Source organism: Spermophilus citellus (genome assembly GCF_964194105.1).
Source record: "Spermophilus citellus genome assembly, chromosome: 3".
Lineage (NCBI taxonomy): Eukaryota > Metazoa > Chordata > Mammalia > Rodentia > Sciuridae > Spermophilus > Spermophilus citellus.
The window spans coordinates 21,955,463-21,967,613 of record NC_138184.1 but is presented as its reverse complement, the minus strand read 5'-3'; the positions used below and the strand labels follow the sequence as shown (position 1 = coordinate 21,967,613).

At 41.6% G+C, this 12,151-nt stretch overlaps 1 protein-coding gene across 1 annotated transcript in view; it reads right to left on the bottom strand.

Moving 5' to 3' along the window:
• LOC308644102 (uncharacterized protein) overlaps positions 1-12,123 on the bottom strand; it is a gene marked incomplete at its 5' end in the record, with an annotated part of 42,599 nt that extends 30,476 nt beyond the window's left edge. The window contains one exon of the transcript XR_014020890.1: positions 11,988-12,123. The remainder of the gene's footprint in view (positions 1-11,987) is intronic.
• Positions 12,124-12,151: the final 28 nt, after the last annotated feature.

The window sequence follows — 12,151 nt, the reverse complement described above, 5'->3', positions numbered from 1 at the left end:
ATGGGAATAGGAAAGACTCTGGAATGAACTGGACATAACTCTACTATGTTCATTTATGAATACATGATCAGTGTAACTCACATCATGTACAATCACAAGAATGGGAAGTTATACTCGATGTATGTAAAATGTGTCAAAATCCACTCTACTGTCATATATATATCTAAAAAGAACAAATAAAAACATTTAAAACAAGATAAACACTTAACTCTTATCCAGTGAAATGTTAATTTTAGTTGTCATCTTGACAGAGCTAAGGGATGCCCTGGTTGCCCCAGGGAGGTGCAGCTGAAAAAAGAAAATTCTCACCAATGTGGATGGGCATCATCCATTCCATTGAGCGCCCAGACAGAACAAAGAGGCAGCAAGGGCTGGGGGTGTGGCTCTGGGGTAGAGTGCTTGACTCCCACGTGCAAGCCCCTGAGTTTGATCCTCAGCACCACATAAAAATAAATTTTAAAAAATGCAAAATGTGATAATAAAAAGATAAATCCTTTAACAAGGCCTCTGGCCTTGAACTGGAGCTTCACAGAGATGTCTACATTTCTAAGATAAGAGAAGTAACCAAGTGGGCTCCTTGGTAACAGCTGGCAGGGGGAGGAAAGAAAGGGGAGAAGAAGCTCTCCCCTTCTCAGGTGCTGTCCTTGAAGAGTTTACTTGCCCAGAACAGTGAAAGAAAAAAAAACTGCTTTTATGTGAACTTCTACAGACTGTGAACTTCTGAGCCCCTCCCCTTACACACTGGGTATAAAGTTCTGAAACTACCTGAACTTGGGGTTCAGGGGATTAATTGATTACAGTGAAAGGTATTGTGTCCAACTATAACTAAAAAATAAAGTAAAAAAAAAAAAAAGAGGCAGCAAAAGCACAAATTCTAACTCTGCTATGGCTGGAATATCCATCTTCTCCTCCCGTTGTTGACCTTCAGTCCTGGTTCTCAGGTCTCTGGTCTTGGGCTGAGAGTTAAGGCATTGGCTCCTTTGGTTCTGAGGCCCTTAGACTAAGCCCAGATAATACCCCTGACTCTCCTGGGTCTCCAGTCTGCAGATGGCAGGATGCGGGACTTGTTAGCCTCCATAGTCATGTGAGCCAATTTCCATAACAACCCCCCCCCCCGCAATATACATACATACATTATATATTTCTGATTCTCTGAAGAACCCCGAGAAACACACCTGGGATGGTCATAGGAACTCACCCGGAAGGGTGTCCCAACTCTATAAACTTGAACAATAAGAGCCCCTAGTGGTCCTGCAGGGAGTGGCTTCAGTCACCAGCTTACCTTTTTACAATTTTTCCCCAATATTTTAAATTGAAACGTGATATGACTTGGGTACGAGGCCTCCCCCAAGTAGCTCATGTGTTAGGCAATGTGGGAATAAGATGATTCGATTATTAGAGCGGTAACTTCATCAGTGGATGAATCCATTCTACAGATTAATAATTTGAATAGACTACTGAGTCAAAACTGTAGGCTGGGGGACGTGGCTGGAGGAAGTAGGTCTCTGGGGGTGTGGCCTTGGGATTCTATCTTGTCCCTGGCTTCTTTCACTCTCTGCCTTCTGGCTGCCACGAGATGAGCAGCTTTCCTCCGCAGACCCAGAGTCAGACGACCATGAGCTAAAACTCTGAAACTGAGCCAACATGAACGTTTCCTCCTCTAATTTGTTCTTGTTGGGTATTTTGGTCCCAGTGACAGAAAGCTCACACAAGGTGAAATTCACGTCACATAAAATTAAGCATTTTAAAGTGAACAATTCAGTGACCGTTTAGTGCATTTAGAATGTTGGGTAAGAACCACCTCTCTCCAGTACCAAAACGTTCTCACCACCTTGAAAGGAAACTTCCTGTCCCCATTCCCTCTTGCCCCCAGCCCCTGGCAAACACTGATCTGTGCTCTGTTGCTGTGGGTTTGCCCATTCTGGATATGTCATGTAATCGGACTGTATTTAGCCATTTGTTCTGATGTCTCTCACTTAGCATGTACTCTGTAGCACAATTTCATTCTTTTTTATGACTGACTAATAGAATCTGTTGTCTTGGGTCTTTTAGGATGGGGCAAGACTCCTTCTTTGGCTTGTTCTTGCAAATCAAATGGTCCAGTGGCAGTCTCAGCTTCCAAAAGAAATGGAAAGACGCTTGAGCTCCCTAAGAAAACAGTTCTCTCTCAGGTACCAAGACCTTTTTAATCAGCAGAGTCTAAGACACAAACAAGGACGTGAATTCCTTGTGACTGGGCCTCTGGCTATGGGAGAAAGAAGTCCCTACCCCACTCCACATCCTGGTTCTGGGGCTCAGGCATGCCAAGAAAAACTGAGCCACATATATACCAGGTGCAGGTTTAGAGTATATTTTGTGACCTGTAGACTGCTCCCCAGCCCGGCAGGCCCAAGTCTCCAGACTGGTGCCTTGTTTGATCCTTTTGTGGACTGGTGTAGGAGGCACCTGGCCATCGTCACACAGCTGCCAAGTAGCCACACACACGGGCAACGTCATCATCATCATAATTTGTGAACAGCACAATAAGAGGGCTAAAATTTGGAAACTTGAGAAACTGCTTAAAAACAACCCTCCCAGGCCAATTCCCTGTTAACACTTGGCTAAGACTGTACCCTTTTAAATTCATGGCAGAAATCTTTAACTTTTATGGTTCCTGTCTTAGTGGACTGATTTTTTTTTTTTTTCCTAAGCCTACAACTTATCTCCTCCTTAGGATCCTTCAGAGGATTAAATTTCTGGAGATAGTGACTGCTTATTTTACCCTGACACTGGAATGAGTTTGCCTGGGTACAGAATTCTAGATTGGATATTACTTTCCTTTAAGTATAGATGTTATTTTGATTCTGGATCCGGTATGTTGGCCTGTTCCTCCACCCCACTCCTATCCTGTTGTGACCTGTTTTTCTCCCTTAGAAGTTCTTAGAATCTTTGCTTACAGTCTCCAGTTTCATGAACCTTCACAACGCTCTACTTGGTGTGGATTTTTTTTTTCCCTCATCCATTAAGCTAGATACTTGGTGAGCTCTTTCAGTCTGGGACGCATTCTTGAATTCTGGCTGTAAGCAGTTCCTTTCCACACTTTAAGGCAATGATCTTTTTTTTTTTTTTTAAATTGGACCCCAAACACACAGGCAACAAAAGTCAAAATACACAAATGGGATTATATAAATTTAACTAAGGAACTTCTGCACAGCAAAGGGAAAAAAATCAACAGATTTAAGAGACAACCTACAACATAAGAGAGATTTTTGCAAATGGTACATCTGACAAAGGATTGACATCCAGAATATATAATGAACCAAAAAAGCTGAAGACAAAAAAAAAAAAAAAAACTAATTTAAAAAATGGGCCAAAGAACTAAACAGACACTTCTCAAAAGAGACATGCAAATGGCCAAGAGGTATGTGAAAAAGTGCTCAATTTCATTAATCATCAGAAAAATGCAAATCATAATCATTATGAGATATCACCTCACCCCGGGTAGTATGGTTATCATCAGAAAAAACAAAACAAAACAAAATGCTGGCAAGGATGTGGAGAAAAGGGAATTCTCCTACATTTTGGTGGGATTGTAAATGAGCCCAGCTGCTATGGAAACCAGTATGGAGATTCCTCAAAAAACTGAAAATAGAACTACCAAGAGATTCAGCAATTCCAGTTTGGGGTAAACATCCAAAGGAGATGAAATCATTATGCCAAAAAGATACCTCCTCTCCCAAGTTTACTGCAGCATTATTTATTGAGAATTTTCTTTTTAATATTTATTTTTTAGTTATCGGCGGACACAACATCTTTGTATGTGGTGCGGGTGCTGAGGATCGAACCCAGGGCGCACGCATGCCCAGCGAGCGTGCTACCGCTTGAGCCACATCCCCAGCCCAACTGCAGCATTATTTATAAGCTAAACTATGGGTGAGGTTTTATAGGTCAAACTTCACTTTAACGTGTCACACTTTTGATGTTGTGTCTGAGAATTCTTTCCCTATCCCTAAACACTGATGATACTCTCCTGTGAGATTCCTTAGAAAACTTGGAATGGAACCACCATATGACCCCTTTATCCCACTCCCCAATCCTAGGTATATAGCCAAAGGACTCAAAATCAGCATACTACAGTGACACAGCCACATCAATGTTTATAGCAGCTCAATTCACAATAGATAAGCAATGGAACCAACCTAGGTGTCCTTCAATGGATGAATGGATAAAGAAAATGTGGTATACATAATCAATGGAATATCATTCAGCTTTAAAGAAGAATGAAATTATAGCATTTGCCAGTAAATAGATGGAGTTGAAGAATATCATGCTAAGCAAAATAAGTCAATCCTCAAAATCCAAAGGCTGAATGTTTTCTCTGATATGTGGATGCTAACACACAATAAGCAGGGGGAGGGAAGAATAGAAGATCATTGGATTAGATAAAGGGGAATGAAGGGAAGGGAAGGGAAGGGGGATGGGAATAGGAAAGACAGTGGAATTAATCGAACATAACTTTTCTATGTTCATATATGAATACACAATCAGTGTAACTCCGCCTCAAGTACAACCACAAGAATGGGAAGTTATACTCCATGTATGTATGATATGTTAAAATACACTCTACTGTCATGTATAACTAAAAAGAATAAATAAAATTTTAAAAAGATACTCTCCTGTGTTGTTTTTTATCACCTGTTAACTTTCTTTTTTTTTTAAATTAGAGTATTATAGTTACATAAAGTAGATGGATCCTGTGGTTTTTTTTTTTAAAGCTTTATAGTATCATGTTTTGCATTAAAAAAATATTCATTTATTTTATTCTCTGAGTCAGACCCTGACCAGGACTGCCGTGTGTGTGTGTGTGTGTGTGTGTGTGTGTGTGTGTGTAGTTGTGGTAAGATACACATGCCCTATCTTTTTAACCATGATTGAGCATACAGTTCTATGGTACGTGCACAATGTTGTGCCACTGTCACCACCATCCACCTCCAGAACTTTTTGTCATTCCAAATTGAGATTTCGTGCCCATGGAACAATAATTTCCCCTTGCATTCCCATTCCAGGTCTGGACAACGTCTATTCTACTTTCTGTCTGTATGAATTAACTACTCTAGGAAACTATATAAATGGGATCATACAATATGGGTCCCTCTGTGACTGGATTATTTCACTTAGCCTAATGTACTCAAGTTTTGTCTGTGTTGTAGGATTTTGAAGGCTGAATAATATTCCATTGTTTGTATATACTGCATTTTATTTATTTATCCATTGATGAACATTTGGATGGTCTTGGCATCCTTTCTGAAAATCATTTGATGATACACGTGAGGGTTTATTTAGTGGCTTTCTATTATATTCCATTCCTTTTCAGTCTATTCCACAGTTCATATATGTCTGTCTGCATACTAATACCAGACTGTTTTGATTACTGTAGCTTTGTAAGAAGTCTTGAAACGAGGAAGTATGAGATCCCCAACTTTGTTCTTCTTTCTCAAGATTGTTTTTAGGTATTTTACATCTCAAGCTTATGTCTCATCTTGAGTTTATTTTTATATGTGGTGTGAGATCTAGCATTCAAGTCTGTTTGTTTTGGTCTACAGTTTCTCTAGCACCATTTGTTGAAAAGGCTGTCCTTCCTCCATTAATCTGTTTTTGCACCTTTGTCAAAGATCAGTTGAGAATATTTAAAATCAACTTCTGGGTCCCACTGATCTGTGTCTAACCTATGCCCAAACCATACAATCTTGATTACTATAGCTATATAGGAAGAATTGATATCAGATAGAGTGATTCCTCCTACTTTATTCTTCTTTGTTAGGATTATTGTATTTATTATAGGGCCTATGCCTTTTCATATAAATTATAGAATAAGTTTGCCTAAGTTGATTAAGAACTTTGCTGGCCAGGTGTGGTGGTGCATGCCTGTAATCTCAGCTACTTGGGAGGCAGAGACAGGGTTATCTTAAGTTTGAATCCAGCTTGGAAACTTAGCAAGAATCTGTTTCAAAATAAAAAATAACAAGAACTGGGGATGTAACTCAGCAGCAGAGTATTTGCCTAGCATGCACAAGGCCCTGGGTTTGATATCTGCAATACCATAAAAACAATAACTAAATAACTAAATAAATAAATAAATCATTAAAAAAGAAAAAGAAACTAACAAAATAACAAAATTTGCTGGGAATTTTAACAGGCATTGAATTAAATTTATACTTCAATTGGAGAAGAATTGATATCTTTACACTGTTGAGTTTTCCAAAGAATATTGTATACCTTTCCATTTATTTAGATCTTCTATGATTTCTTTCATCAGCATTTTATAATCTTTGGCATATATATCCTGTATGTTTTGTCAAGTTTATGCCTAGTTTTAAGTTTTCTTTAGACTGACTATAAATGATATTGTTTTAAATTTAAGTTTCTACACATTCATCATGAATAGATAGAAATGCAATTGATTTTTGTGTTGATCTTAAGTCAACTGACCTTGATGAACTCATTTATCAGTTCCCAAGAGTTTTCTTGTTAATTTCCTTGAATTATTTCATCTTTATTCCTAAAAGATAGTCATCTTGTATATAGAATCCATGACTGACAATTCTTTTAGTCTTTGAAAAATATTGTGCCACCTCCTTTTAGTTTCCATAGTTGCTGATGAGAAATCTGCTGTCATTTGAATTGGCAATTTCTAACTCCACTCCTACCCCATAGGTAATATATTGCTTTTCTTGCTTTCAAGATTTTTTATTTGTCACCAGGTGTGGTGATGCATAATCCCAGCATTTCAGGAAGCTGAGGCAGGAGGATTACGAGTTCAAAGTCAGCCTCAGCAACATAGTAAGGCCCTAAGAAACTCAGTGAGACCCTGTCTCTAAATAAAATATAAAAAAGGGCTGGGGATGTGGCTCAGTGACAAAGAGCCCCTGGGTTCAATATCTGGTACCAAAAAAGAAAAAAAAAGATTTCTTAATTGTCTCTAGCTTTTAGGAGTTTAATTATGATATGTTTTGTTATGAATTTATTTGGGTTCATCTTGTTTGAGATTTGTTCAGCTGCCTCATTCTGCTTAATTGTGTCTTAAATTTTGGTGGTTTTCAGCCATTATTGCTGCAGTTACTCTTTTAGCTCCACTTTCTCCTTTCTTGCATTACAATAATACACACATTGGATCTTTGTTGCTGTCTCAAGTATCCCTGAGACTCTATTCACATCTCTATATTTCCTTTCTGTTTTTCAGATTAAGAAACTATTGCTCCGTCCCTCATCACAGTGATTTTATCCTCTGTCACTTCGTCTTTTCTAGTGAGGCCATCCAGGAAGTTTTTGTTTCTGTTGTGTTTTTCAGTTTTATCATTTCCATTGGGTTTTTCTATTTATTTGCTGAGATTTTCTATTTTTAAATTTTTGTTTTAGAAGAATCTTTAAATTATCATTGAAGTAGTTTACGACAGCTGCTTTCAATTCCTTTCCAGATAATTCTAACATACGATTCATTTTGGTGCTGGCCTCAATTGATTCTTCCATGTTCCAAATGTGGTGTTCCTAGTTCTTGGTATGATGGGTGGTTTTCAATTGCATCCTGGACATTTTGGTCATCATGTTAGGAAATTCTGATTCTCCTGTTATTCTTTTGTTGTAAGAGGCACTCATCTTGCTTAAGTGTCGAATGCAGGTCCCAGCCTATGCTTGTGGGCTAAGATTCAAATGAAGATTTAATTGTCAGAACCTGTGTAACGTTGCTTTCACTTGCTTGGTTTATCTGAGGGTGCTGTGGCTCACACTGGCTCCTGCTGGTGCTGCCTGACGGCCAAAGGAGCTTCCTTAGGCAAGTCTGCCCAGTGTCTCCCAGTGGGGGAAATAAGTCTCTGGTCCCCTCACCCTCTTCTCCAAAGGGCGCCAAGCCAAAGAGCGCCAAGCCAAAGAGCGCCAAATTCAAAAGTTTTCTCAACCAATCCCAGCAGGACACCGTGTCTGATCGCTGTTCCTGAGTCACCCTGCCAATCAGCACCCGCCACGTCTCCTAGGCAACCCTTCTTAAGCCCAAGCTTGCAAGCTCTCTGTCTCTGCCCTCTTCCTCTTCTTTCTCTACTCTCTTTCTCTTCCTTCCTCTCCTCTCTCTGCCCTCTGCCTCTCCTTTCCGGGCATCCCCCCAATAAATCTCTTGGTTGAATCTCTGTCTCGGGTGAGTCACTCGCCTTCCACTCGTGATTGTTCTGTTTTCACATGATACGGCCACAGCCATCCCTCCTGGGTGTCTGTCAAGGGCTCTCTAGTTTGTCTTCTCTAGAAATGAAACCTTTAGCTCTGCCCAGGTGCTTTTGGTGTGTGTTGTGTCTCACTGCTTCTTAACATATCTTAAAACCAATCCTCCTGTTTTCAGCCTTCTTTACTTTCAGGCTCTGGCCTTTACTTTCAGGCTCTGGGGGTTCTAATGAAGGTAGGGGTTACACCTGAGTTTCCATTGCTCTCAGGTGGTAAGCTGCTCTTCACAAATCGCCCACTTTCCACAGTCTATGGTGTGTTGCTGGTTAGTAAGTCCTGGGAGTTCCCATTATGTATTTTTTTTTCTTTTGATTCCTCTACTTTAATTGTAGTAAAGTTCCAGGAAGAAGCAAAAGAAATGTGTGAATTTAATATGCCATCATTAACTGGGAGACTTTCTTCACTTCTATCAAATGAGAGTGTAGGTCAGAAGCAGTGTTGAGTAGGTTCCATGAAAATGAGTAAGGCATTACGTCCATGAAAGGAGGATGGAGAGTTTGAGCCCGGCCCGGGCAACTTAGTGAGACCCTGTCTTGAAATCAGAAAATAAAATTATAAAAGGGGAGGGGCTGGGGTTGTAGCTCTGTGGTAGAGCACTCACCTAATGTGTGTGAGGCCCTGGGTTCAACCCTTACTACTGGGGGGAAAAAAAAAGCCAAAAAAAAAAAAAAAAAGAAAAAAAAAAGAAAAAGAAAAAGAAACCAAGGATTTATTTGCAACCCACCCCCCAAAAAATCTCTAAGGTCAGATCTCATTACCATCCATGATTTACACCCTGCTCCACCTCTTAAAGTCCACCACCACACTGAGGACTAAGCCTCCAACATAATCTTTAGGAGGACATATAAGGACATATCAAGCAATGACTTGATAGTTGCTGAAGCAGGGTGACAGGTACACAAGAGGTCAGAATACCATTCTCTCTACTTTTATATGTTTCTGCATTTTCTATAATTATAATCTAAAATAAACAGTGGATCTCCATTTCATTCAGGGAAAAAAACCCAAAGTCCTCACAGTGGCTCACATGGCCCTTGTTTTAGTCAGATTTTTTGCTGCTGTGACGAAAAGCCCCCACCAGAACAATTTGGTGGTGGTGGGGGGCTGCCGAGGATTGAACACGGGGGCACTCGGCCACTAAGCCACATCACCAGCCCTATTTTGTATTTTATTTAGAGACAGGGTCTCACTGAGTTCCTTAGTCCCTTGCTTTTGCTGAGGCTGGCTTTAAACTTGAGATCCTCCTGCCTCAGCCTCCTGAACTGCTGGGATTACAGGCATGTGCCATCGTGCCTGGCCCAACCAGAATAATTTTAGTGGAGGAAGAGTTTATTTGAGGGCTCACAGTTTCAGGGATCTTAGTCCATTGAAGGCTGGCTCCATTCATCTGGGTTTGAGGTAAGGCAGAACATCATGGTAGAAGACTATGGTTGAGGGAAATGGTTCACATGATGATCAGAAGCAGAGAGAGAGAGAGAGACTCCACACTCCAGATACAAAATATATACCCCATAGCCACACCCCCATGAACTACTTCATCTAGCCACATCCCACCAGCTTCCAGTCACCACCCAGTTAATCCCATCAGGGATTAATTTACTGGTTAGGTTAAGGCTTAACACAATCGTTTCTCTTCCAAACCTTTCACTGTCTCACATGTGAGCTTTTGGGTGACACCCCACATCCAAACCATAACAGCCCTACCTGACGTCTCCACCCTCACCTCTTCCCCAGTCTCCTCCTACCTCTCTCCTCATTCACCGCTGCAACCCCACTGGCTTCCTGGAAAACACCAGGTGCTCTCCTGCCTCAGGATGTTGCTTCCTCTGCCTGGAAACCTCTATGGTTTGAACCTAACCAAATGGAGTCCTTTCAGGGAGTCTACCTCGAGTCCTCCATGTAAATTTCTACGACTTCAATCTATTGCTCCCCACGTTCCCTTCTCTGTATCACTTGTCTCCACAGCAGTCTTCACCATTCAAAGTCCTAAATCAATTTTTTTATGTGTTGCTGTCCCCTCTTAAGATCCACTCCCAACAAATGCAAGTTCCATAAAGACAGAAATTCCTGCCCAATTCATTCACTGCTCATTTAGAACAGTGCACAGTAGGTTCTCGAAGAATGAATGTGCAAGTCACATATAAATATTCTAGTGGAACGCCTCCTAGGGAGTGAGCACTATGGGATTCATCATTCTCTAAAAATACCTCATTAAGTCATTTGATAAGATTAAGTGAATTCTTTAGTCAGTACCTTTGATCTTGGATATATAAGAGGAAAATAAGGTCATGATTACTGGAGATTTTTGTTAATCTTGGGAAGCAGCACTGTAGAAAAGGATTCCCCCAGCCTTCAGAGGTGGGCAGATCTGCTTTAGATCCTGAGTCAGTCATATGGTCATTGTGTGACTTGGCTAAAATGCTGAGCCTTTAAAGCCTAGTCTCCTCACTGACAGTGCTTGCTAGAAAGGCTTTTCAGTCCAAGGCTGGGTTGGGGGCTCACCACAGGTCCTCCCTGAGTGAACCCTTGCACTTTTAACAAGGTAGAAAGGATCCCCTCTGGGACCTGCTGGTGATGTGAGTGATGGTCAGATGCACTGCTCAGAAGGGACAGGCAGTGGCATTTCAGAGATCACAAAAGGGGAGGTGACTCAATCCTGGCCCAGCCTGAGGTCCTCTCTCCTATCCCCCTGCCAAGCACAAGGTTATAAACAAATGACTCAGAGGAATGATGGGGGAGTGCCCCATAACAGTTCATACCAGTGTCCTGAGGCTAAATTTAACCTACAGCTGCAGCCTCCGGCAATTTGGGAACAAGTTAATCTTGGTGGTGTGTGTGTGTGTGTGTGTGTGTGTGTGTGTGTGTGTATGCGCGTGTGCGCTTGTGCTGTGGGGGGAAAGGATGATCAGGAGTAGGGTGGGCATTGAGGCTGACTGTCCTGGGTCTCAACACTGATGCCTTAGAGCACAAGTGGGGGCAGGAAAGGACAAGCCTAGTGGAGACCAAGGAAAATGAGCCCAACAGCCAAAGTCCTGGAATATTAAAGATTTAGGAATTACTCTTTTGACAATAGAATTCACAATGACACTCCCTTAGAATGTCAAACCCCTATGTCTAAACACCTAGAATAGTAGATCCTAGGGAGAAGTTTTTCTAGCATGCCTGACCCCTTAGAATGCTAAAAACCATCTGTGCACTCCAAGGAACACAGGACCTCGGTGCTTCCAACACTCATCAGACTGGACTGAGATCCCTTAGAGTCTAATTCTCTATCTTCTCATTGTATGGGAGGGAAAACAAACGCTTAACAGAGAAATCCATCCTGTCTCTAGCTCCACAGGAAAATGGTGGCAATCTTCAAAGCAGGAGGATCTCAGAGTTGGGGAAGAAAAAAGGAAAAGGTCTTCCCATTTTATAGGTGAAATTCCACACCCAGGTTCTTGGAGCAGAAAACACGTTGGGTCCAGGGTTTTCCAGAGTTAGATATGCTCCAGAGAGGGAGGTGGAAGTACAGAGAGTGCCCAGGCCCAAAAGGCAAGAAGAAAGGGAGACCCTTAAAGAGAGGCTCTCATGCTTCCCCATTCTCCCAGAGTCACAGCTTGAGCCACCCTCTTTCCTTGAGGAATCTCCAGACCAAGAAATCCAGAGTCAAGGTCTGGATGTGCATTTTTTGGAAATGAGGCAGGAAAGCCCACATCTTTCCAGGAAAGCCCACATCTTTCCAGGAAAGCCCAAACACCCACCTTTGCAGCATGAGCCCCCAGGGTTGAGTCAAGGCTTCTCCAAACACCTCACCCTTGCCCCATGAGCCCCCAGGGCTGAGTCAAGGCTGTTCCAGGAGGGGCCTCTGTCCAGCTGTCTCCTGTGCGTCATGTGCAGGAGGCCCAGCAGCTCATCTTACAAGCCA